Source organism: Camellia sinensis, chromosome 8, assembly GCF_055761805.1.
Source record: "Camellia sinensis isolate YWXY chromosome 8, ASM5576180v1, whole genome shotgun sequence".
NCBI classification, from domain to species: domain Eukaryota; kingdom Viridiplantae; phylum Streptophyta; class Magnoliopsida; order Ericales; family Theaceae; genus Camellia; species Camellia sinensis.
The window spans coordinates 76854561-76882557 of record NC_138968.1 but is presented as its reverse complement, the minus strand read 5'-3'; the positions used below and the strand labels follow the sequence as shown (position 1 = coordinate 76882557).

At 44.8% G+C, this 27997-nt stretch overlaps 1 pseudogene; it reads left to right on the top strand.

The window, feature by feature from the left end:
* Positions 1 to 2606: 2606 nt before the first annotated feature.
* Positions 2607 to 26280, top strand: LOC145797849 (endo-1,3;1,4-beta-D-glucanase-like; annotated as a pseudogene).
* Positions 26281 to 27997: the final 1717 nt, after the last annotated feature.

Genomic DNA, 27997 nt, shown 5'->3' with positions numbered 1-27997 from the left:
CGCTGTATAATTGGTCTGGCAGTTGGGTAGACATTCAATTGGTGACAGATGAAGCTTGGGTCAATGCCAGGCATGTCACATGGCGTCCAGGCAAACACTTCGATATTAGAGGTCAAGAATTCCATGACCTTTATTCTCTCAGTGCTGGACATAGATGAGCTAAGCAAAAAGAACTTATCAGGGTTCTTTTAATCTATTCTTACCTGTACCAAGTCTTCCACTGCCTTCTGTTTAGTGGCTTTGCCAACATCCGCAAACAATTCATTACTCTCGGGCTCTTCTACCATTTGAACAAACCCCTTGGCAGCTCGACTGCCATTTACTATGACGAAGAATTGCTTGGACATAATTTGGTCTTCATAGACCTCTTCAATTACCCCGGCTTCGTTGGGGAATCGCATTACTTGATGGTAGGTTGATACTACTACTCTCATGGCATGCAGCCATGTCCTTCCCAAAATTATGTTGTAAGTGGAGGGCACTTTCAATATCCAGAATTCCACTTGTTTAGTCATGCTTCCTGCTCTGACTGGGAGGATTATCTTGCCGACTAGCCACTCTGGCATTGAGTTGAACCCAATCAGGGGAGACACGGCAGGTGCCAAGTCTTTGTCCTTCAGTTTCAGTTGTTTGAAGGTTTCGTAATACATTATCTCGCACGAGCTTCCTTGGTCGATCAAAATCTGTTTGATGTCATAATCCATGACACGGAGTGTGACGACCAGTGTATCATTGTGAGGGCAATATATCCTTGCCAAGTCTTTGTCTGAGAAAGACATGACGTTCGTGGCCTCTGTTTTTCCCTTTTTAATGGTGGGCTGTGCACTCAATACCTCCCTTAAGTGCTCAGCCTTCTTTATCATGCCCCTGAGCTCACATACTCGCTCAGGCTTGAATACCCCATGTATTACGTTTATCACGCCTCGAGGTGGAGCGTTGATCGGCATTCCGTCTGGGTGATCGTGGTTCTGGGGGGCTGGCCGTGTCCCTCCTTCTATGTATCGGTCTAGGTGCCCAACTGCCACTAACTCCTCCAGATGCTGTCTCAACGGCGTGCAATTTTCAGTGCGGTGCCCCTTTTCCTTATGGAAGGTGCACCGGGATCTTTCGTCGTAGTCCTTTTGCACTTCTCCCAGCTTAGCTGGCCATCTGACAAAAGGTTCATCACCTATCTCACTGAGAACTCGGTAGATTGGTTTCTTGAATACCGTAGTAATGGCAGTGCGGACTTTCAACCATCTTTTATCTTGGTCCTCCTCGTTGTCTCGCCTGCCTCGTCCATTCTTGCTTGGACGTTCTATCGTGTTCACCTTTGCTGTAGTCTTCTTATCTGGCGCTGCTGTTGTACTAAATTTTGCCTTACTACGGGCGCCATCCTCCTCCACCCGAATATGTTGGTGCACTCTCTCCATCAAGGCTTCCATCGTGAGGGTTGGAGTCATAGTAATCGAATCTCTCAATCTGTTTTCGACTGGAAATTCTCTTTTGTATTGTGCGATGGCGAGATTGGTAGGGCAGTCCCCTATCTGGTTGAACGTCTCCCAGTAGCGACTATTGTAGGATCTCAATGTTTCCTTGTCGCCCATGTCAATGGAGAGTAGCTGATCGATCTCCACTGGGGTCTTGGTGTTCGTTCTGAACCTTGTCACGAACGCCTTTGCCAACTGCGCCCAGGAGGCTATGCTGCCTTCTGGTAACCTTTTGAACCAGGTTAAACCTATGTCGCCAAGGCTGAATGGGAATAGGATGCACATCAAAGCCTCATTCTGCCGGTATACTGCCATGACCTGGCAAAAGTGGCTTAGGTGCATGTAAGGGTCTGTCTTCCCTTCGTATATCGTAAACTTAGGCTGGATAAAGCCTGAAGGTAAGGGTGCGTTCTCAATCGCCGGAACGAACGGCGAGCTATGTAACCTTGCCAATGCTTTATCTGTTGTTTCGTAGGCAAGGTGCGTATTGGTATTCTAACCTCGACGCTTCCATGCGTCCGAGGAGCCAACCGCTGAAGGGCTGAAACTCTATGCGGGTCGCGTGCCCTGGCATCCTCCTTCTATCGTGCCCTTTCTTCAAGCACAGTCCATAAGTCAGACGATCTAGGCAACTCCGTTTGCCTGGATGATGTCTGGTGCGTATGTGAGGGCCGATAGGTGCTTTCCTTAGTGTAAGACCTCAATGATCTCGTTCTCTCAGACCTGGAGTAACGAGTTCTGGAAGTCCTTAATTGAGTGTCGCCTGTTCTGAGGCTCCTACTCTCTGCTTGCGATGGCGTGGTATGCCTACCACGATCTTCAGAGTGGCAAGAGGGCGTATTGCTTTTGCGTCCCTCTCCTGTCGCCACCCATTTCCCTTTTATCTGGCGCTTCATCAATTCCATGTCTGCCACCATTCTCCTAATTAACTCGTCTTGCTCCTTTACCCGGTCCTCCAAAATCTGGGGGTCCATCCCCCGCCTCTGTTTATCGGGACTTGATGAGCGACGGGGGTTGTTACCCCGCCTTCCCCTTGCATCTCTCCGGGGATTCTGTCGCTGGGGTTCCAGATCTGCCATGTTAGGGATGGAAGGCAAACCTTCGCGCCTCCCACCTCCCTCTGGAGTTTGCCCGTCAATGGCGGACTGCGGCAAATCTTCATTGTGCGTCATTGCGTCTAATTTAGCGAGGAAAGCTTTGATCAAGAGGTTTTGTTCTTTCTGTGATTCCCACAGACGGCACCAATTGTACGGGAAAGAAATAAACCTTCTCGTATAATCATGTTGATCAAGTCTGCGCTCCTCCGTACGACGTCGCTTTACTCCCTGAAAACACAAATGTGAGCTAACCGGCGGGTGTGTGCCGGATACCTCTCCGATGCCTAAGTCAGCAAAATAGACAAATAGACAAAAAACTCTGTATATTCAGGAATCAAAGTTGTGTTACCTCTCCATAGGTGATGTTATGAGCTTTTATGGGTTCTGTGTGGCACAATCCTAGTAGGACTCTTACTCCTCCATGCAGAGTCCTCCTAGGAATCACATTCCTGAAAGATAATACTTATCTTTCAACACCTCCCTCACTGCTTAAACCAAGTGAGATGGTTTTACCATGGTTGGATGTTACGACCGAGATAACATGGCCACGCTAAAGCCGCAAACTAGTCTGAGCTCCAACTAGCTCGGTTCTTCCTTTCACTGTGTGTACCTCGGTTTGACATATTCCAACTGGGTTGTCCGAGACCGCACTAACCACAACGAGCTTGGACCAAGCTAACCAATAGTAAGGTTCTGAGGAAAGCTCCACATACTTCGGCTCAATATGGTATGACCGAGCTAACTGTTACCGCTCTGAGTGTGGTGACCGAGCTAACAGCAGAGCTCTCTTGGACCGAGCTAACCCTTGCTAGGTCACTTCCATACTTGGACTGAGCTAACACCTGGACCACGGTCCACTTACTAAGCCATTCTTACTATGGCCTATAGAATGGCCTATTACCCAGCTCGGCCCAATTTACTCATAAATTACCCACTCATTACCCATTGGAATTAATATAGACCAATTTTTTAAAATTAAACTTAACTTAATGACAAAACAAAATTATGGGTTTGAAACGTAGAAAGAGCCTCTCCGCACATGGTGCATCTGACCCCTTTCCCAAATCCTGCAAAGGCGGCAGCCTCTTGCACTGGGCTGCCCTTTTTAATTGACAACACAAAGTTTTCCCAAGCTTCACAATCAAATACCCTCCGAAATGAGTGCATTCAGCAGAGAAACCTTCAATGTCTAGAAACTTCAAAAACGAAATAAAATATCTAGTAACTGTTTTTCTTTGATATCAAGGATTTGTAGGGAACATGCTTTATTTTTTTCCTAATGATTTTAATATTTATGGTGGATAACATGTTTTATGATGTATTCATATTTTATATCTCAGTGACGAAAAGCTCGATATAGTTGTTCCTTCATTTGTTCACTACATAGAAGTCCTTGAAGGTTCTAATAGAGATAAAATGCCAGGTATAACTTGTTATTAGTTCTGTGTGAAAAGCCAGAGTTGGAATATGAATTTTCCTTCTTATTGCATTATGTTAAATTAGAAGCATTTAACTCACTGTTTTCTAGTCTAGTGAGAACTTAGAAGTACAAGAGCATGATGAACTTAAGGTTTTCATGTTTTTAAAATCATTAATCACTAAGGTTTTAAATCGCGGTAGTAGGACACATAATGGTAATGGTTCCAAACAATATCCATATTGTTCTGTGAATCGACCTTGTTCTGGTCTTTGTATCTCCAGGTAGGAAGTTACATGCGAATGCAAAAGATGATTCCGATGAAAATTTAAAATTTTACATTATGATATATGTTTTGAGTTCTCAATATTCTTTCACAAACTAAGCTTTAGTTGTTTTGCTTTCTTAAAATGTTTTGCAGGGTATGAAGCTCCAAATCCGAGGTATGCTGAATTGTTACTATTATCTGTTGTTAAATGAGTGTTCTCTCTCTGTCATTCAATTGAAAAAACAAATTTGAATTTTAGAAATGAGGGACCATGATCAATCTTCAATTAATAGTACTGCATCTATTAGAGTTCTCGCATAGATTGGTTGCCGAGTTATTTGTTTTTCCTTGGTCTCTAGAAACTCCAATCTTGTATGTTATCTTGTGTGAAATAATTTTAATTAAATTGAAGAATAATAACATGTTTCAACCTTGCCCCAAAAGATCAAATACAACAAAAATCCTACTCTCTATAACTGATATTACTAATTCATAATTTACTCACAGCTAAGACTGTTCATTCATATGCCAAACAATATCACTCAAGAAATGTTGATAATCCAGGTGCAACAATTGTACAAGGTTGGCCTACTTTGTTCTGTTGTAACTTGTAACTGCCCTATTTTAGTGTCATTAACTTCGACCAACACAAAGAAATATATTTCTAGAGAGCTTCACTAATTGCATCATTATCTCTTGTAATTTAGTTGAAGTAACATTTTGCATTTTATCATTTTAAAGGAAACTTGCAGACAAAGTGGTAGCCCAGGGATTTCTAGTAGTGGTTCCTGATTTCTTCTATGGTGAACCTTTCGATCTTAATAACCCTAATATGGATCGGGAATCGTAGAGAAAGGCTCATGGCGTGGTTAGTTTCTAGTTTCACTACCCTTTATCTAAAAGTCGGTCATCAAAATTGGCAAGCTAGATTCAAAGATTAGAGAAGTGGCGCACACAGTTTTTCTCTATTTCAACATCAAAAGGTTCCAAATTGTCATCATGTATAATTTTTAAAATTTTTAGGGTTGTGTAGACGCGCCCGCGGAAGGACCTCGATGCTACTACAGTTCGGACTCTCGATTTTGTGTCACGGTTCTTAATCTGAACCAAAGAGTCCAAATCTGGCAAATCGTTTTGAGAAACAGATTTTTGAAAAAAAAGTAGTGCCAAACATGGACTGCTTTGCCAGATACAGAGTCGCCACCTAAATATTTTTAAAATGGGGAAATTTAGGAAACCCTGACTCGGTGCCGAAGGCCACATGTCCGTCATCACCGGAGTTGTCTCGGCTCGGGAGCTTGGGTACGATCGGGGAAGGTCAGCTATGAGCACCCCCTTTCGCCCGGTCCGAAGACCGGCCTCTACTAACCGTGATATCCGTTTTTGAAAACTTTACATGTTCTTATTCCATTTATTAGCCTAGAATTACTATGTTATGCGCACAGCAAACAAGTATAGACCAAATCACCCAAATTGGAACAAAACATTTCATGTTTGTTTTGAAAATGGTTTGCTACTCGCGAGTAGGCTAAAATACAGATTTTGCCACCCTCAAGTAGGCTTTTTAGAAAAGACGGTTTTGCCACTATCTAGTGGGCTTAACAAATATAGTTTTAACGCATTATCCCAATTTAAGCATTTTGACCTCCACCCACAGGCATTCAGGCAATTTATCTCATGTAAACACTTAGCCGCATGGCAAGCATACTCTTATGGCAACATTCACACGCATGTTGGATGCTAAAGCATAACCACTTACATTGTACTCCGTGCCAAAACAATAAACTAGTTAGCAAATGTGCGTGTCCTAGTTCATGTTATTTTGCCTAATGCAACACATACAAGGTGCAATTCTAGTTAGGCTCGGTTAACCTAAATATGGCATACGATATGCAACCAACTAATTCATGTATTCAATTTTGGAATTTGAAAATACGAATGCGGTTAGCATGATGTACCGAGCCCAGTGCATGTTAACAGATGCATGAATGCACGCATGCATATCATAAGGTATGCTAATTTCAAAAATTCCCTAATCTACCATCATAAGCTGGTAAATAAAAGGGAAGAAAGAAACGGGGATTGGAAGACATACACACACTCACCCACACTTATTACATGTTTACCCTCACTCAGAGGGTTCGAATTAATATTACAGTCCCAAAATAATGAACAAATAAAATTATTACAAAATTTCCTAATTAATTAAAAAGAAAGAGGAAGCAAAAGAATGAAGAGGGTGGCCACAGCCTCTGCCTCGGGGCGCACAGATGATGCATGCTCGAATCTGTTCTGCCCGGAAAACCCGTACTATGCTCTTGTCGCCTCTGTTTGTACTGCCTTGTCTTTCTGAAAATTTCCAAAGTGCTGGAACAAGCTCTCTACATCCTGCAGAGCACCACCGGCCAGACAGAATTGCCACCGGCACTCCGAAATTCCCGTCGGCACTTTATCAGATTCATCGGCACTCCAGATAGTGCCGGTCGGCACTAAATTCTGCCGGTCGGCAGAAACTTCCTGCAATAGACAGTTTGACAGCAAACAGAGGACAGGCAGTGCATAGTATGGAGTTTTTGGACACATGTAAGCATGGTCCTACTTCTTATCATATTTTAGACTCAAAGAAGCATGACTTTCGATCCTTGAATCATCAATGGTACATGATGAGTCAAAGGATCGAATTTGCCATTTGATATGAAAATGCATGCAACAAACAACATGAAAAACCGAGGCCTTATCAAGTTAGAGTCAAAGGTCCCGATGACCGGGAATCAAGGCGCGTTGCATCACTTGAAGTATGAATGGTCCTTGATTCCCGAACTTAGTTTGACACCCCAAACCAAGTAAATGCAATGCATGTAATGCTCAACAAGGCTCAAATACATCATGCCACCAAGATATAAAGCACAACAAACATTATGCAACCAACATGACAAATGTACAATGCTAAGCATACAAGGTACAAAAATGGTGCAAACATGGACCAAATTGACTATGGGATTGATGTGCTACAAAGCTTAATGGAACAACTATGCAACAAACATGGAGTAAGCATGCAAGAGGGCTTAAAAATGGCAAAAGGGCAGACTCTTACCCTCCTCAAAACGGTGGCCAAGAGTGCTCAAAATGATAGACAATCAACTTATGTTAACAAGCAAATTCATGGTCCCAAAGCTAAGGCACACAAGGAGACAACTTACCTTCAATGACATGACCACTCATGGCATGATCAAGACAAGTAAAAACAGAATCTATGCATGCAAAATAGGACCCCAAAAGCTCCTAATATGGCAACTAAGATATCCCCCATGAAGCAAATACACTAAGGCTCATTCTTAGGCATAAGAGGACACACCCTCAAGACATGAAAAAGACCATGCATGCACACATGTAAGCATGATTCTTGGACTAAAATATGACCCTAGATGATGCCAAATCAAGAGGGTAAACACAACCATGCATGCTAGAGGTCAAAATGCTCAAAGCTTCCAAGCCAAAATACAAAGCAACTCTAACAAACATGCTAAACATGACCAAGTTGATAACCAACAGATGTTAAGCATGGAAAAACAATGCTAAATGCTCCATAGAACCAAGCCAACACACACAAAAATCATGGCCTAATCATGGGATGTATTTTTAAGCAAGATGGAGCAATACAAAGCAAATATCACAAGCATACAAGAGGGCCAAATCCGGCCAAAAACAGAGGTTATGTAAGACCTAAGATGCCTAAAAAAGTGCTGAAATGAAGCCAAGAAACAACAAGCACACATGCTATCCTTTTGAGCCCAAAAAGCAAGGAAACAAAACCATAAAGGGAGAGGGGTGTCCCTCCCCTATGAAAGACTTCAAACCAACTTTTTTGACACTAAAATACACTGATTTTTGGTGATCAAAAGATCAAAATGCTGAAGTGAACGAAACCTTATCAAAAAGGCACCAAAATAGGCCAAACAAGGCCTATGAGGGTGAGTTTGCAATCTAACCACAAAGTGACCTTAATGAAAGTGTTAGAGCAGGAAAATATGAGCCTTTTTTATGTTATACACAAGAGCCAAAACAATAAACAAAATAGGTAGAAAATCAATGCAAGTTTGGGGAATAAAAGGGAAGATGCTCACCCTTGAAGAACCCTTGAAGAACAAATGGCCTAACCTCCTTCTTTGGATCAAAACCAGTCCAAAACTCAAGAAACAACTCCCCCAAGCCCCTCAATCTCGGACTAAGGTGTAATGGTGTGTGTAATGGTGCAAAAGTAAGGTAAAACACACCTTTTGGGCCAAGAAACACACACAAGAAGGGACAGGGAGAGAGGTATAGAGATAATATGTATCTATATCTCTAAAGGCTGATTTTGCTTCTGTTTTTCTAACCTAGAACCAAGAGGAAAGCCTCCTTCTTATAAGGATCCCTCTTGCAAAGCTTCTTCAACAAGCTTGGCTAGAGGGAAATCCCTCCATACACGTGTATGGAGGGGAAAGGAGTTGGTGCCAGCTATCACAGCTGGCACAAAATATCTCCATAAAGTGGAGGAACAGTGGTCGGCTGCCCAAAAAGGCTATTCCGGCAAAAAACAGTGCCGACCGGCAATAAAGTGTGCCGACCGGCAAACAAAATTGCCGATGGAAGAAAAAGACCAGCCGGTGGCCTCCAGCCACTGCCGGTGGTGTATGGGGATATCTCACAAGGCATTCCCTGCCCCTCTAAGGCAAAACAAAAGTGTTTGGTGCAAAACCAGACACTAAACAGTCGAGTTCGGGGATCCTGAGGCAAGGCGCGCGAGCCGAGACCTCCGGGAACTCCAAACGAACACAATCATGGATGATCACCGAGTGTTCAAACGGTGACGTCCAAGTCTTGAGGACGGTCAAAAATGGGGTGTCTACAGTTGCCCCTCTTTGACAGAACTCGAAAGTCATAACAATGACGGGAGTGAATGTCAAAGCCCAGAGACGACCCATTTTTGACAAGGCCGAAGACTTAGACAAACATGCAATACAAATAAGATCTGCGCCCGAAGGCAGGGGCAAAATGCAAGACAATGCACGGAGCCGAGCATAACTTATGATCATGCAAAGAAAGCTGTAACGAAGCAAACATGCAACAGTTTTAAGCTAGCATACCAAACTACACTACAATGCAGAAAGGACGTAAGAGAATTATGGAATTCTCAAAAGGTCTCACTCGGGAGATACAATACCTGTGCGGCTCGTCTGGTTGCACCAGCTTCAAATGAACCGTACATACAATATCGTGCCTGCAAAGAAAACAAACTTAACAGGTACAATATGGTTAGCGACATGCATGACAATGCAAGAATAGTGGTGTACTCGAAATGCGTGACAGCGCGAAGTAAATAGAGAGCATGACAATGCATATTGAAATACAACTAGGCAAGCAGAGCAAGCGGTCTACGCAGGCGACGAAATTGATCACAAGCACGCGGTCTACGCAGGCGATGAAACTAAACAAGCGGTCTACGTAATTAACACATGCGGTCTATGTTGGTGACGGAGTTAAACATGCGGTCTACGCAAGTAATGGAATTAAACATGCGATCTACGCAATCAAAACATGCGGTCTACGCAGGTAATGGAATTAAACATGCGATCTACGCAATCAAAACATGCGGTCTACGCAGGTAATGGAATTAAACATGCGATCTACGCAATCAAAACATGCGGTCTACGCAGGTAATGGAATTAAACATGCGATCTACGCAATCAAAACATGCGGTCTACGCAGGTAATGGAATTAAACATGCGATCTACGCAATCAAAACATGCGGTCTACGCAGGTAATGGAATTAAACATGCGATCTACGCAATCAAAACATGCGGTCTACGCAGGTAATGGAATTAAACATGCAATCTACGCAATCAAAACATGCGGTCTACGCAGGTAATGGAATTAAACATGCGATCTACGCAATCAAAACATGCGGTCTACGCAGGTAATGGAATTAAACATGCGATCTACGCAATCAAAACATGCGGTCTACGCAAGTAATGGAATTAAACATGCGATCTACGCAATCAAAGGAACGTACTATTACACAGCATAATCGAAACAATTTACGGGGCTCACAAAGCATGAAAAGGATACGGGGCGGGACATTCTTCGCATGCATCGAGCGTTGCTTGCAGAAGTTGTGATCTGAGGTCAACTCAAAGGTTCACGTTTCAAAGGTGTGATTTCCCGTAATGTGAGGGCGTCCGACAACGCGGCTGACCCGAACAAAGATGCGGAAGGTGCGCTAACCGCAAGGGGAGTTTCACCGGTATCAGTTCTGATACTTGGCTACCCTGCCATTCTACGTTTTATTTTCCTTTTTACTAGTCGTTTAAGCACATTGCACTGCCTCAGGCAGGTTTATTTTCTTTCTCAAAATTCATACACTTTGCAAAACATGTGATGGGGAATGAAACTAATCATTTTATTCAAAAGGTGTTGCATTTGTGGATCTTCTGTGCATCGCATCGCAGGGTTTCACACCACAATGTGAACGAAATTGAACTCATTTTGGAAATTCGTCATCGTAATAATCAGGTAGTGAACCGACTTACAACTCGATAAGCAAAACAAAGCTATGACACAACCAAACAAGTGTGAATACAACTCGATAAACGAACCGAGAGCTACAAGAGAGCGAAATACAACTCGATAAGCAAATGTTCAAAACTCGATAAGCAGACGGGCGTGACTTCGCAAGAGTTTATCGCCGGGGGGGATTTGGAGGTGGTGAAGTTCCCCAATTCTTAGCATAAACAGCTCAGGAGACCAGGGAGGAAGCCCACTGGCACGGTGTAGGAACCACCGGCTGCAAGGAGTGGCTACCGGCCGTATGTCTGTTTTGTCGGCAAACTGAAATGGCCGGTCGGCATATTTTTATGCCGGTCGGCATATATTTCTGGCCGGTCGGCACTAAACGAGGGGAACCACCAGAATGTTGACACCTGTCTCCCCACTCAACCTTATCTCCTACAAAAGATCCCAGCTTCGTGGTTTTCCTCATTTTCACACTGATTTGCTCCAATGGAAGAGTTTCTTGCTCAAAATCTCACAGCTTGGATGGCTCGGAAAAGGTGAATTTCCGGGGTTTCGGCATAAATGCACTATTCACTCTGGGTCGTACCCCGTTGCATCTCCCGTTTCTTCACGCCGCGGCAAGATTTTGGAATCCGGTGACACATGTCTTTAGCTTCGCCGGGCAAGAGATATGTCCTACCTTTGAAGACTTTCGAGCATTAATGGAGCCCGAGCGCGACGAGGAGCTCCTACCCCAACTTAATTTTGGTCATGCCCAATCCTTAGGGCGCATGTGTGGACTCAGCATGCGCGATGCTCGGTCTTTGACGGATGATGGGATGTTAGACATTCCGAGTTTGGCCAATCGATTTTCTGATGCTGGTGATCGCAGCAACCATCACTGGCAAGGCTTCCGGCGACATGCGCTCTGCTTGTGCATGTTGTCTCATTTCCTGTTCATTTCGGGCTCTGGAGGGGCTAGTGTCCGGCTGATTGAGGTTGCCCAAGGCTTGAGAGAGGGCAAGAGCTGTATCGCCATGGTTCTGGCCGAGACACTAAGGGGCCTAGACGCCTTTTACTGTCATGAGGCGACTAGGTTGGCAGGGAGTCCACTATTGCTACAGGTAATATTTCCCACCCAATCTCGCATTTCTGTATTGCTCACATCACTCGGCCCTCGAGCTCAGTCTTTTCTCACAAAACCCCATTCTCACTTTTCTCTCCTCGTACATCTCTCTATTCTTTAATCTCTCATTTTTCAATCCCTCCCCAGGTGTGGTTGATGGATAAATTGCAGGTTGTGGACTCTTGCCCAGCATATTCAGCTCGCGGCTACTTCTTCCGGCATCGTCTAGTTAATGCCTTGGATGAGGAATGGTGGTTCGCTTGGATGTGCCACTTGTCCGCAGACCGTATTGCTTGGCGGTGCTCTTGGTTGAACCTTCCGGCAATGAGTTACAATATGCCTCGGCAGACTGGGATTCAACTGGTCGGTCTCACTCATTGTGTATTCTATTTCCCATTTCGGATTCGACGCCAATTTGGCCATGATCAGACCTGCCGGCCAGAGGGGATAGAGTATCCTGCTGCATTTCCAGCCCGAGGCGCGCAGCTTGCTTGGCAGGCCACTGCGTGGAAGATGAGAGAACTCCTGGCCCCCGCTCCTACTTTCAGTTGCACTTTATCTGACGAGTGCATAGATTGGCTCAATGAAGAAGCACAGATCGGGCCCAGCTTGGCATCAGAGGCTTCGACCAGCTCTGGGAGGGGGCGCAGGAACACCTGACTTGACCATGCCCTAGATTTATTGCTTTATTAGTATTTTCAAGTTTTCTTTCGTGAATGTAATAAAAAGCAACTTCAATTGTTTGTAAGAGCAGGAAGACTCTGTTTTGAAATCAATGAAATTGAAAGTTCTGGTACTAAGAATTTTCCACTTTGGTCCGAAAATAGTCGAAGTTGTAAAAAGATTATTTGAACGAAGTCAGCTTATATTAAAACTTTTCAAAAACATTTTTGATTGTGGATCAGAATTGGACACGCCTGAGATCTGTCGCTTGAGATGCACAACCCCAAATTCCTGCAACTGGAAAGTTGCCCCTAGTCTGAAGAGCCTCGTAGCACTGCCTAACAACGGAAAGTTGCCCCTAGTCTGAGTGGCACTGCACCGGAGATTCCAACGAATGCTGATGGACAAAGGTGGCTGAGATGATCAAATGGACAAAGTTGATCGGGGAAGTGTCATGGCTGAACTTCAGAACGAAGCTGCCTACGTATCCCAAAGATGGGAATCAAGCCTTACGTAGTTCCGGCTCGGGTTCACTCGAGTATTTTCACTCTCCTTTTGCGCTCTAACTTTTGCCAAGGCCGCCCTTTGCGGGTTTTCAGCCTTGCGAGCTCAGTTTTTATATTTTCTAATTTTTTGTGCTCTAACTTTTGCCTAGGTCGCCCTTTCGGGTTTTCGGCCTAGCGAGCCTCTCAAGGGTAGTATTTCTTCAACTTGTCCATATTGATCGGTTGAGAGAATTCTAAGCCATCTAAGTCCATTAGAACCACAGCTCCGCCTGACCAGATGGTTTTGATGATGTAGGGACCAGTCCAATTGGGTCTGAACTTGCCCCTCGGGTCGTGGATGGGAGCTCGGTTGTCTTTGAGTACCAAATCCCCTTCCTTTAGATTTCTGGACTTAACCTTCTTGTTAAAAGCCCGAGCAATCCTGCGCTGATAACTCTGAACGTGGTACAGTGCTTTCAGTCTTCTTTCATCAAAGAGCATTAGTTCCTCGAACCTGCTCTGCTGCCAATCTGCCTCAGCTATCTGACATTCGGCCAATACCCGTAAAGACGGAACTTCAATTTCAATAGGTAGAACAGCCTCCATTCCATAAACTAACGAATACGGAGTTGCTCCGGTAGAAGTTCTAATCGAAGTCCTGTAGCCCCACAGAGCGAACGGCAACTTATCTGGCCAATCTCGATAGGTCTCCACCATTTTTCGCAGTATATGCTTGATGTTCTTGTTGGCGGCCTCAACTGCTCCATTGGTTTGCGGCCGATACGTAGATGACTTATGAAAAGCCACGTTATACTTTTCCAACAAGTCGACCACTTCTTTCTTAAAGTGGGATCCATTGTCCGAGATGATCTCATTTGGCACCCCGTAGCGACAAATGATGTTGTTTCTGATGAACTTTGCGACGTGCGACGCCTTCAACACCGCGTATGATTGGGCCTCGACCCACTTTGTGAAATAATCTATCGCTACGAGGATATACTCATGTCCGTTCGATCCCTTCGGGGTAACAGCTCCGATTACATCGATCCCCCACACGGAAAACGGCCACGGGGAAGTCATATTGTACAATTTGGATGGTGGGATGTTCATACGGTTTGCATGGATCTGGCATTTGTGGCATCGCCGAACAAAGCCGATACAATCCTCTTCCATGGTCGACCAGTAATAGCCCTGTCTAAGGATTTTTCTGGCCAACATTACTCCATTCATGTGTGCACCGCATTCTCCTCCATGGATGGTCTCCATTAGGCGCTTCGACTCTTCAGCTTCTACACAGAGCTTATGCATTCCCAGATGACCTCTTTTGTACAGTTTACCTCCGTAGATGATGAACTGAATAGCCATTCTTCTAATGGCCCTTTTATCCTTGGTGCTTGCCCCTATCGGATACGTCTCCTTCTCCAAGAAGTTCCAAATATCGTAATACCAGGGGTTGTCGTCTTGGGTCTCATCTATGGCGGAAACTGACTCGTATGCTGGCGCAAACTTCTGATCAATGATGACTGGACGCATCCGGACTCCCGACGGGATGTCTATCATGGAAGATAGAGTTGCTAACGAATCTGCAAACCTGTTGTTCTCTCTTACGAGGTGGGTGAAATTTAGTTTCTCGAACCGAGGAATTAACAAATCCAAGGTTTGGTGGTAAATTATCATTCTTTCCTCCTTGACCTTCCAGTCTCCTTTTGCTTGAGACACAACAAGATTCGAATCCCCAATGACGTCCAACCGTCTTACCCCTAGCTCTAGGGCTGCTTCCAGACCAGCAATACATGCCTCATACTCTGCCTCATTGTTCGAGACTCTGAACTGGAGCTTGAATGCCAAAGGGATACGGGAATCGTCAGGCGCTATCAGCAACACTCCTATCCCATACCCATACTGGTTTGACGCTCCGTCAAAGTACATCGTCCAAGTTTCATCCTCGATATGCAGAATCGCTTCATCTGGGAATAGGTACTCAACCGCTTCATCCCCCTCAATCGGGTGGTCGGCGAGGAACTCCGCTACTGCTCTCCCTTTCACCGACTTGCGTGTTACATACTTCAAGTCGAATTCGGAAAGCAAAAGCAACCAACGAGCTAGCCTACCTGTAAGTGCTGGTTTCTCAAAAAGATATTTGATGGGATCCAAACGTGAAACCAACATTACAGAGTGAGCTAACAGGTAGTGCCGCAGCTTCCGGGTAGCCCATACCAAGGCCAAACAAGCCTTCTCCAGTGGTGTATAGCGGGTCTCGTAATCCAGCATCATCTTGCTCAGATAATAGATAGCCCTTTCCACTTTGTCTTCCGACTCCTGTGCGAGCATGCAGCCCATGGTGGTCTCAGTTACCGAAAGATACAATATCAACGGTCTCCCTGGTTCTGGCGGTGACAATACCGGTGGGTTCTGTAAATATTCTTTGATCTGCTCAAAAGCTGCTTGACATCGGCCGTCCCATTGGAATTTCTTTCCTTTCTTCAGGAGGTCAAACAGTGGTTCACAAGTCACGGTTAGTTTAGAGATGAACCGCCTTATGAATTGCACTTTACCTAGAAAGCCTCGCACCTCCTTTTCAGTCCTTGGTGGTGGCATTTCTAAGATGGCCTTGATTTTGGAAGGGTCGACCTCGATGCCCCTTTGCGTTATCAGAAACCCTAGCATCTTTCCTGCTGTAACACCAAAAGTACACTTCTGGGGATTTAGCCGCAGCCAAAATTCTCTGATCCTTTGAAAAAACTTTTGTAAGGCGGTGTAGTGGCCCTCTCTTTCTTTGGACTTGACAATCATGTCGTCCACATACACCTCGACCTCTTTATGGATCATATCATGCAATATCGTAGTTGCTGCCCGCTGATAGGTAGCTCCCGCGTTTTTCAGCCCAAATGGCATCACTCGATAACAATATGTACCCCACGGGGTAGTGAATGCAGTCTTCTCCCGGTCCTCGGGCGCCATTACTATCTGATTATAGCCTGAGAAACCATCCATAAACGAAAGCAAGGCATGTCCTGCCGTGAAATCTACCAGTTCATCGATGTGTGCCAAGGGAAAGTCGTCCTTCGGACTGGCCCTGTTCAAATCTCTGAAGTCTACACAGACCCGAATTCTGCCGTCTTTCTTCGGTACCGGAACAATGTTGGCCAACCAAGTCGGATACTCAGACACCAACAGGAAGCCTGCGTCAATCTGCTTGGTGACCTCTTCCTTGATCTTAATGGCCCAATCAGGGCGGATCCTCCTGAGCTTCTGTTTGACAGGTCGGGCCTCGGGATCAAGAGGGATCGGGTGCTGTACAATCTCAGGATCGATTCCAGGCATGTCTTCGTAGGACCACGCGAAAACATCTTTGAAATCTTTTAACAAAGCGACTAAGCGCTCGCGTTCCTTAGAAGACAACGTGGACCCGATCTGGACCAGCCGCGGGTCCTTCTCAGTACCAACATTCACAGTGGTGATTTCATCCATTAAAGGTTTAACAAATCTTTCCTGCTCTTGATCAATTAACCGTTGCAAAACCGGAGGAATTTCTTCCTCGTCGTTTTCATCAAAATTTTGAAAATCTTGATTTAGGCAATAAATCAAAGGCACAGAAAAATACTCCGAAACCACACCCACGTCGTTCTCATTAAATATTTCCGAGCCGTCGGATTCTTCCGTTACAACAGACTCAAAAGAAAATGAAAAAGACGATCTAGACAGGACTGTGGTATCCGGGTTATCACCCCCGGGAATACCGGACTCAGACTCAGTTGAGCTGGAATCTGATTCCGACGTACAAGATTCGGTAGAATCAGATTCCGGCTCACTACCTGACCCGGTGCTGCTTGATAGAAAGCCTTCTTCGTATTGCCAGATGAGAGAAGGTGCGATGGATGCATCCAAAATAGCTGATGGTAGGCCCGCAGCCGCTTCATTCCCAATCACACATACCGAGGAGCTATCCCCCAAGCACCTCTGTTCGATCGGAGGATCTGACAGCAGACATGCCAGCGCTGCCCCCATTTCATTTTCAGCGTCCTCGGACTGCACCTCCTTACTTTGTTTGGCCTCAGCCGATAGATCTGCCTGCCCTTCGGCGATGTCATCCTCAAGTAACTGTAAATCAAAGAAAATTTCAAATCCCGGTATGCGCTTCTTCTCCGCATTGAGCCACGGCTCCGGGAAGCCACAGAACGGAAAGTCCTCCCCCTCCCGGACGAAACGTCCGTTCAGGGTCCCCCGAATGGGTTGGTGCATCAAGTCAAAGGGCTTCCCTATCTGTTTCGCCCTGGCCCTTCTGGCCATTTCCTTTCCTTTCCTTATCCAATCCTCTTTGGTGGGCAAGTAGCCCAAACCAAAGGTATGGGGGTTATGTGGCACCTCGGTCGATGCTGCGGCACCTTTCCTACCGCTCTTGCCTAATCCCATCCCGGGGATGTGCTGGAGTTTGTTCATGAGATAAACTGCTTGAGCGCTGACATACACCCCTTCGTTAGCTGCCATGATGTTCTGTACAACCCGAGCCTCGGCCAAGGTAAAACCTGATATGAACACATCTTCTATGCCATGCTCAATTTCTAGAACAGGCGTAGACACCTCTGGTGGTGGATGAATTGATGAATTTCCAAAAACAATGGCTACTCCCTTCCCATAGGGGTATTTCACCACTTGATGTAAGGTAGAGGAGACCGCCTTTACCTGATGCAGCCACGGCCGTCCCAAAAGCAAGTTGAACGTTGCAGGAACCTCCAAGACATGGAAATCTATCTCATGCTGTCCGGGCCCAACCTTTGTTTGAATCTTAACTGTCCCCATTACCTCCCGGCTTGTGTTATCATACGCCCGAATTACCTGGGCCGTTGGTATAAAATCCGCGACTTTCAAACCAATCGCATAAGCTGTCCTTGCCGGGCAGACATTGATAGTGGATCCCGTGTCGACAAGTACCACAGGTATCCATTTATCTCTGCACTCGACAGAGATGTAGAGCGGCTTGTTATGGTTTGCACCCTCGGGTGGCAGCTCTTTGTCAGAAAAATTCAATGCTGGGGAATTCCCTCCTGAAAAGACTAATCCCACCAGCTGCTCGGGCGTGGTGTCTATGGACAGCTTGGCCTTGTCCATGGCTGTAAGGACAGCTTGTCTATGTACTCGAGAAGCCATAAGCAGTCCCCAGATGGAGATGTCTGCTTGTATCTTTTTCAATTGTCTCAATACGGCCTCATCTTCGAGTTGCTTCTCTTTTTGTTTCTCTGCTTCATTATCTTTCCCAGACGCCTCTGGTTGATCTAGGTGTGGAGGCTTGAAATACCGTCCACTCCTAGTCATGTGATCGACTTCGCCGATATACCAGGTATCATCTGGTTGGTTACCTTTCCAATCCTCGTCCGTGTGGGCAAGACATAGATCGTCGTCTTCCCACCACATACCATCTGCGACTGACAAGCATCTGTCTGGTTCTGGCACAACTGTCTCGATACTCACAGTACCTCTTACCCCTATGTTCACAGCATCCTCCATTTCCGTACTTGCGGCGGTTTCGACCCCTACGTGGCCTTTTGCTTTTCTAATCCTCTCAGAATCCTCGAATCTTTCTTGTTCTGGCTTTGTCAATGCAGTAGATTGCTCACTGATCCCTGTACTTAAAATGCTCCATTCCCGAGCGAAACTCTCGACGCCGGCGCTCTCCGGCGATGTATTCTGCTTTTCGACACTCCCGGGCGTTGTTGACATTCCTGCCCCTGCCGGGCCTTGTTCTGACTGGAACTCCCCTATTACATCCGGCTGATCATCTAACCACCCCGTGGCCTCTGCTGATTCTTCATTATCATACCAGTTGATGGCTGAGTCTTGGTCATCATGAAATTGGGACTTGACAACGTCCTTTTCCACGGCTGTCAAATCATCCATTTCCTGTCCTGAATTGTCCCCTCGGATTACACACAGCTCTCCCCCGACTGGAAATTCGACATTTGGTCTATTCTGGCCCACGGGTGAAATGTAGTCATTCGGATTGTAAGCATTCCCAACATCATTCTCAGGCTCCACGGACCCTGGTTTGACAACCCCTTTCTTGTTCTCGATGGTCACCACCACTGGCTTGGGTTGGGTTATGGAGATGTCCGTCATGCACAAATCGGTGCAATCGGGGAGGAAAACTTTAGGTTTAGGTAGGTAGGAGGGTGTGATGTAGATACTGGGATCGTAGGATGCGACCCCAGTGTGGATGAAGTTGACTCTTTTGGGTGGTGGAACTTGGTTATGTGCGGGGAGAGGATTTGTGGTAACATTAGGTTTCTCAGGGGGAAGAATCACCCCATTATCAATGAGATCTTGAATCTCATGACGTAAATGAAAGCATAGGTCAGTGTCATGACCATGCTGCTGGTGGAACGCACAATATTTGGCTGGGTTGTGGGTGGCGGGTAGTCTTTCTGGTAAGGGCCGCGGCTCTAGGGGCTTCAGATGCCCTTTCCTGATCAAAACCCCCAGAGCTTTGGACAGGGGCATATAAAGTGGAGCAAAGGTTCTGGTGTTTCTGGGAGGGTATTTGGCTGTTTGCGAATTGCTTCCGGACGCGCCGGAGAATGGTGTGGCTGCTGTATTTCTCGGGGAAGGGTTAGTGGTGACCATACTTACTTCGGAGGTCCTGGCAGTCGCAGCGCCACTCGGGCCTGTATTAGTACTACGATTGAAATTTCTGCGGGGTTGGTCCCGATCATTATCAATCCAACCTTGTCTCAAGGCATCCTCGATCTGCACCCCCATTTCATGTAAATCAGCAAAGGTGGGAAAGGGGACTACAATCATCTTTTGCATTAGCTTCGGCTGAAGATTGCGCACAATCATCCGAATCTGGTCTTTGTCTGTGGGTCTCAAGGTCATCATTGAAGCTTTAGCCCGCCATCTAGTTACAAACTCTGAGAAGCTTTCCTTGGGTTCTTGCCTCGTTGTCTCGAGATCCCGGGTCGTGATCTCGATTTGTGTGTTATACGAGTACTGCAGAATAAAGGCCTCAGCCATCTCGTCCCAGTTTCTCTTGACGTCGTCCCCCAACTTGGCATACCATGCGGACGCCACACCTGACAAGGTCCGGCCGAATAAAGATAGTTTCTGCAATCTGGTGAGGCCCATTGGCCTTAGGACGTCTGAAAACAGTCGCAGGTGTACCATGGGATCCTCAGACCCGTCAAAACGATCAATTTGGGGCATCTTAAATCGATCTGGCAGCGTCACGGCTGTGTCGATGTACCCATCTCCAATGTCCGGAATGGACTTCGCACCTTGAGATTTCTTGAACAGCTTTTCAAGCTTGTGCATTTTTAATGTCATGGGGTCTATCTCAGACTCAAAGGGAGAATCCGATACGTTAATGGGAGTGGTTGCCTTGGATTGTTGAGGCGGAATCGGGGGTGGAGCCGGCCCCGTTGGGATGTCTGTATCTTCTTGGACATTCCGGGCGTTTGGTGTTTCTTCGGGTATTGGAACCCTTAATGGAGGAGGGATTTGCTGCGAAGGTGATGCCCCGGTTTGCTGTTGCAACCTCCCAATTAAATCCGCTTGCTCACTCATCACTGTAGCCTGTTGCCTGGCAAATTCTGCCTGTCGGGCAGCATCTTGCTGCATCATTTTCATGCTTTCCTGAAGTTGGCGCACCATCTGCTCTAAGCTAGCCATATTGTTCTGCTCTGGTTGAATTGCTGGTATGCGTTCCCTCTCTGTGGGTGAAACGGGATCCTGATCCCTACTGTACACAGGTGGGGTAGACGAAGCCCTTTGTACCGATTGCTGAACCGATATCCTCTGCCTAGTTGCTTTCCGTTTAGTAACCGGGGGTAGAGAATGGTACACTGGTTGTCCTTCTATCAGATCCTCAGATCGATGGAGCCGGCGACCTCTGATCCAGAGTGCTTGGGGAATGTCTACTGGGTTAGACGCAATGATGCTAAACTACCCTAGTAAAAAGATAAATAAAGCAATAAATAAACCAACAACCGGACAGCACAACAGCATAAAATAAACAAATAATATACAGTTGGATTTTCAAAACACATAGTCGATAAGCCGAGCACACGGTTCCCCGATACCGACCACTGTTCTCAAAATTTCTATTCCCAATACTGAGCCCTGATTCCCGAAGATAACCGATTCTTCTTAAAACTGATACTGATGCCCTCAGGCCAGATGCCCATACTTACAAACTGGTGTGTTCATTTCCCTGCAGAAATACATTCTAACAGCACATAACAAGTAAAGAGAGCCAAAACACCCCTATGTTGGGGTAGGGTTTCCCTGTCCTATTTTGTCAGGAGCTAGGGTTTCACTACGCACGCAGCGGTTTCAAACAACTTAGCATCGGGTAAGCAACCTGTCCTAGCTTGGAATGGTCACTATGGTTCCGAATATGCACTAGGTCGAATGGTCAGAAAGGGTGCCCCGGTAAAACCGGGGTTTGTGTTCCCATACTGTCAGAGCCCATAGCCGATCAGCCTTATGGACATGCCTTGACAAGACAAGCCTCTGGCAAACCGTTCAGGAATGGCAGATGGCAAACACTGTGTTCCTAGGCGCACCAATGCACATGCAATGCAAAGAAACACATAAATGAAATCAAAACAGGATATCATGAATTTGAGTCAAACTCTCTAAAACTCCCCAGCGGAGTCGCCAGAAACTGTAGACGCGCCCGCGGAAGGACCTCGATGCTACTACAGTTCGGACTCTCGATTTTGTGTCACGGTTCTTAATCTGAACCAAAGAGTCCAAATCTGGCAAATCGTTTTGAGAAACAGATTTTTGAAAAAAAAGTAGTGCCAAACATGGACTGCTTTGCCAGATACAGAGTCGCCACCTAAATATTTTTAAAATGGGGAAATTTAGGAAACCCTGACTCGGTGCCGAAGGCCACATGTCCGTCATCACCGGAGTTGTCTCGGCTCGGGAGCTTGGGTACGATCGGGGAAGGTCAGCTATGAGCACCCCCTTTCGCCCGGTCCGAAGACCGGCCTCTACTAACCGTGATATCCGTTTTTGAAAACTTTACGTGTTCTTATTCCATTTATTAGCCTAGAATTACTATGTTATGCGCACAGCAAACAAGTATAGACCAAATCACCCAAATTGGAACAAAACATTTCATGTTTGTTTTGAAAATGGTTTGCTACTCGCGAGTAGGCTAAAATACAGATTTTGCCACCCTCAAGTAGGCTTTTTAGAAAAGACGGTTTTGCCACTATCTAGTGGGCTTAACAAATATAGTTTTAACGCATTATCCCAATTTAAGCATTTTGACCTCCACCCACAGGCATTCAGGCAATTTATCTCATGTAAACACTTAGCCGCATGGCAAGCATACTCTTATGGCAACATTCACACGCATGTTGGATGCTAAAGCATAACCACTTACATTGTACTCCGTGCCAAAACAATAAACTAGTTAGCAAATGTGCGTGTCCTAGTTCATGTTATTTTGCCTAATGCAACACATACAAGGTGCAATTCTAGTTAGGCTCGGTTAACCTAAATATGGCATACGATATGCAACCAACTAATTCATGTATTCAATTTTGGAATTTGAAAATACGAATGCGGTTAGCATGATGTACCGAGCCCGGTGCATGTTAACAGATGCATGAATGCACGCATGCATATCATAAGGTATGCTAATTTCAAAAATGCCCTAATCTACCATCATAAGCTGGTAAATAAAAGGGAAGAAAGAAACGGGGATTGGAAGACATACACACACTCACCCACACTTATTACATGTTTACCCTCACTCAGAGGGTTCGAATTAATATTACAGTCCCAAAATAATGAACAAATAAAATTATTACAAAATTTCCTAATTAATTAAAAAGAAAGAGGAAGCAAAAGAATGAAGAGGGTGGCCACAGCCTCTGCCTCGGGGCGCACAAATGATGCATGCTCGAATCCGTCCTGCCCGGAAAACCCGTACTATGCTCTTGTCGCCTCTGTTTGTACTGCCTTGTCTTTCTGAAAATTTCCAAAGTGCTGGAACAAGCTCTCTGCATCCTGCAGAGCACCACCGGCCAGACAGAATTGCCACCGGCACTCCGAAATTCCCGTCGGCACTTTATCAGATTCATCGGCACTCCAGATAGTGCCGGTCGGCACTGAATTCTGCCGGTCGGCAGAAGCTTCCTGCAATAGACAGTTTGACAGCAAACAGAGGACAGGCAGTGCATAGTATGGAGTTTTTGGACACATGTAAGCATGGTCCTACTTCTTATCATATTTTAGACTCAAAGAAGCATGACTTTCGATCCTTGAATCATCAATGGTACATGATGAGTCAAAGGATCGAATTTGCCATTTGATATGAAAATGCATGCAACAAACAACATGAAAAACCGAGGCCTTATCAAGTTAGAGTCAAAGGTCCCGATGACCGGGAATCAAGGCGCGTTGCATCACTTGAAGTATGAATGGTCCTTGATTCCCGAACTTAGTTTGACACCCCAAACCAAGTAAATGCAATGCATGTAATGCTCAACAAGGCTCAAATACATCATGCCACCAAGATATAAAGCACAACAAACATTATGCAACCAACATGACAAATGTACAATGCTAAGCATACAAGGTACAAAAATGGTGCAAACATGGACCAAATTGACTATGGGATTGATGTGCTACAAAGCTTAATGGAACAACTATGCAACAAACATGGAGTAAGCATGCAAGAGGGCTTAAAAATGGCAAAAGGGCAGACTCTTACCCTCCTCAAAACGGTGGCCAAGAGTGCTCAAAATGATAGACAATCAACTTATGTTAACAAGCAAATTCATGGTCCCAAAGCTAAGGCACACAAGGAGACAACTTACCTTCAATGACATGACCACTCATGGCATGATCAAGACAAGTAAAAACAGAATCTATGCATGCAAAATAGGACCCCAAAAGCTCCTAATATGGCAACTAAGATATCCCCCATGAAGCAAATACACTAAGGCTCATTCTTAGGCATAAGAGGACACACCCTCAAGACATGAAAAAGACCATGCATGCACACATGTAAGCATGATTCTTGGACTAAAATATGACCCTAGATGATGCCAAATCAAGAGGGTAAACACAACCATGCATGCTAGAGGTCAAAATGCTCAAAGCTTCCAAGCCAAAATACAAAGCAACTCTAACAAACATGCTAAACATGACCAAGTTGATAACCAACAGATGTTAAGCATGGAAAAACAATGCTAAATGCTCCATAGAACCAAGCCAACACACACAAAAATCATGGCCTAATCATGGGATGTATTTTTAAGCAAGATGGAGCAATACAAAGCAAATATCACAAGCATACAAGAGGGCCAAATCCGGCCAAAAACAGAGGTTATGTAAGACCTAAGATGCCTAAAAAAGTGCTGAAATGAAGCCAAGAAACAACAAGCACACATGCTATCCTTTTGAGCCCAAAAAGCAAGGAAACAAAACCATAAAGGGAGAGGGGTGTCCCTCCCCTATGAAAGACTTCAAACCAACTTTTTTGACACTAAAATACACTGATTTTTGGTGATCAAAAGATCAAAATGCTGAAGTGAACGAAACCTTATCAAAAAGGCACCAAAATAGGCCAAACAAGGCCTATGAGGGTGAGTTTGCAATCTAACCACAAAGTGACCTTAATGAAAGTGTTAGAGCAGGAAAATATGAGCCTTTTTTATGTTATACACAAGAGCCAAAACAATAAACAAAATAGGTAGAAAATCAATGCAAGTTTGGGGAATAAAAGGGAAGATGCTCACCCTTGAAGAACCCTTGAAGAACAAATGGCCTAACCTCCTTCTTTGGATCAAAACCAGTCCAAAACTCAAGAAACAACTCCCCCAAGCCCCTCAATCTCAGACTAAGGTGTAATGGTGTGTGTAATGGTGCAAAAGTAAGGTAAAACACACCTTTTGGGCCAAGAAACACACACAAGAAGGGACAGGGAGAGAGGTATAGAGATAATATGTATCTATATCTCTAAAGGCTGATTTTGCTTCTGTTTTTCTAACCTAGAACCAAGAGGAAAGCCTCCTTCTTATAAGGATCCCTCTTGCAAAGCTTCTTCAACAAGCTTGGCTAGAGGGAAATCCCTCCATACACGTGTATGGAGGGGAAAGGAGTTGGTGCCAGCTATCACAGCTGGCACAAAATATCTCCATAAAGTGGAGGAACAGTGGTCGGCTGCCCAAAAAGGCTATTCCGGCAAAAAACAGTGCCGACCGGCAATAAAGTGTGCCGACCGGCAAACAAAATTGCCGATGGAAGAAAAAGACCAGCCGGTGGCCTCCAGCCACTGCCGGTGGTGTATGGGGATATCTCACAAGGCATTCCCTGCCCCTCTAAGGCAAAACAAAAGTGTTTGGTGCAAAACCAGACACTAAACAGTCGAGTTCGGGGATCCTGAGGCAAGGCGCGCGAGCCGAGACCTCCGGGAACTCCAAACGAACACAATCATGGATGATCACCGAGTGTTCAAACGGTGACGTCCAAGTCTTGAGGACGGTCAAAAATGGGGTGTCTACAGGTTGTCCAGTTGAGATAAGACTAAAACCAAATTTTTTTGACATGATTAAAATAAAATTAAAAAAAAAGTTAAGTAAATAAAAAAATAAAACAATAAGGATCAACTTTAGGCGGATAGATTCATCACTAAAATGTTATGAGAAGCATATTGATCCTATTAGAACACGAGGTTTGGAAAGAAAGAATTTTTTCTTCAACAATTCAATTAGCTATGTTAATGTGAACTTTTTGCATTCCAAGATAAAGGGTTTGAAGATGCCAAGCCAGTAATTTCTGCTTTACGAAGCAAAGGACTCACTTTAATAGGGGCTGCAGGTTTTTGCTGGGGTGGTAAGATATTTATATTGCTTTTTACATGAAATAAGCTGTGAAACTTGACATATTTGAACTGGGCTGATCTTCACCGACGAATCATGGACTTGGCTGCTAAGATTATGGGTTATTTTTTGTGTTTGATTCAGGGGTGGTAGTTGTAAAACTAGCAAGGACCGATGAAATTCAGGCTGCAGTGGTTTTGCGTCCCGGTCGCATCACAGAAGATGAAATCAAAAGTAAATTTCACACTTCTCAAGCTCATAACATGTGTGTGTGTGTGTGTGTGTGTGTGTGTGTAGACAGCTTGTTCTTACAAAGGTTAAGTGCCCAATTTCAATATTGGGAGCCGAGGCTTTTGTGAGACATCGGTGCATTCTGTGCTTGTAGGGTTCTTGTTAGGCATTTTATGAGATCATAAATTCTTGTATCTTCAAAGACTCCCTCTTGGGTGGGGGGGGGAGGAAGAATTTTTTAAGCTTATAATGTTATAGATGCAGATTAAATTAAACAAAGAAAGAAGATTTATAAAGTGACTTATTCTTTAAACTTATAATATGATAAATACATATTAAATTAAACAAAGGAAAGAAGATCCTATCCATTCGTGATAGAGGTATAGGTCTGACAAATGAGGATTTGATCAAGAACTTGGGAACAATAGCTAAATTTGGAACTTCAGGTATTTTATTTATCAATAAGGCTAAGTGTTTTACTGGTACAATGTGAACTTCTTCCTTGGGGGGAGTTAATAATTAATGGCCTGTAATTGAATTTATTCTATTATATAGCTTTTGAGGAGAAAATGTAGACAAGTGGAGACCTTAATCTCATTGGGCAGTTTGGTGTTGGTGTAGACGTCCCCGAACGCCCCGGGAGGATGAGTCCCGTTCAGTTCATTTGGGCTCACTACAGTTCGGACTCTCAAATTGTCACGGTTCTAAATCTGAACCAAAGAGTCCAAATCCGGCAAATCGTTTTGAGAAAACATATTTTTTTAGAAAGAAGTGCCAAACATGGACTGCTTTGCCAAATACAGAGTCACCACCTAAATATTTTATTTTGGGGGAAATTTAGGAAACCCTGACTCGTTGCCTAAGGCCACGTGTCCGTCATCACAAAAGTTACCTCGGCTCGGGAACTTGGGTACGATTGGGGAAGGTCACTTCGTGAGCACCCCCGCTCGCCCGATCAAAGATCGGCCTCTACTAACCATGATATCGAGTTTTGAAAACACTACGCATTCTTATTCTGGGTATTAGCCTAGATTTACTATGTGATGCGCACAACATACAAGTATAGACTGGATCGCCTGAATTGGAACAAAACGTTTCATATTCGTTTATTTTGAAAATGGTTTGATGGTGCTACCCGCAAGTAGGCTAAGACGTGGATTTGCCACCCTCGAGTGGGCTTAGAAAACATGATTTTGCCACTATCTAGTGGGCTTTAAAACTCACAATTAATGAATTGTTCCAATTCAAATAACCCAACCTTCACCCACAGGCATTCAGGCAGTTATATCATATAAGCATATAGCCTCATGGTAAGCATGCTATCATGGCAGTCACTCACACGCATGCAAGGATGCTAAAGCATAAAACTTACCGAGTACTCCAAGCCAAAACAGAAGCTAATTAGAAATCCATGCATGATCCTAACTATACAGAAATGCCTAATGCAACACATGCAAAAATACAACTATAGAAGGCTCGGCTATTCTAAAGATGGCATGCGAAATGCTACAACTAATAAGTATTCAACTTGGAATTCAAATATAATGCAGTTATATGATGCGCTGAGCCCGGTGCATGCAAAACAGGTGAATGAATGCAAACATGCTATCATACTGTATGCTAATTGAAACATGCCCTAATCTAACCATCATAAGCGGGTAAATAAAAGAGAGAAAGACGTGGGGTTGGAAGACATACATCACACACACGCACACTTATTACAGTTGTGCCCTCACCCAGAGGGTTCGAATGAATAATATACAGTCCCGAATAAATAGTACAGTTCGAATAAGTACAAAATCCTAATTAATTAGCAAATTAATCTAGGAAAGCAGTAAATTACACGCAAATTCGTGGACCGCATCAGCTCT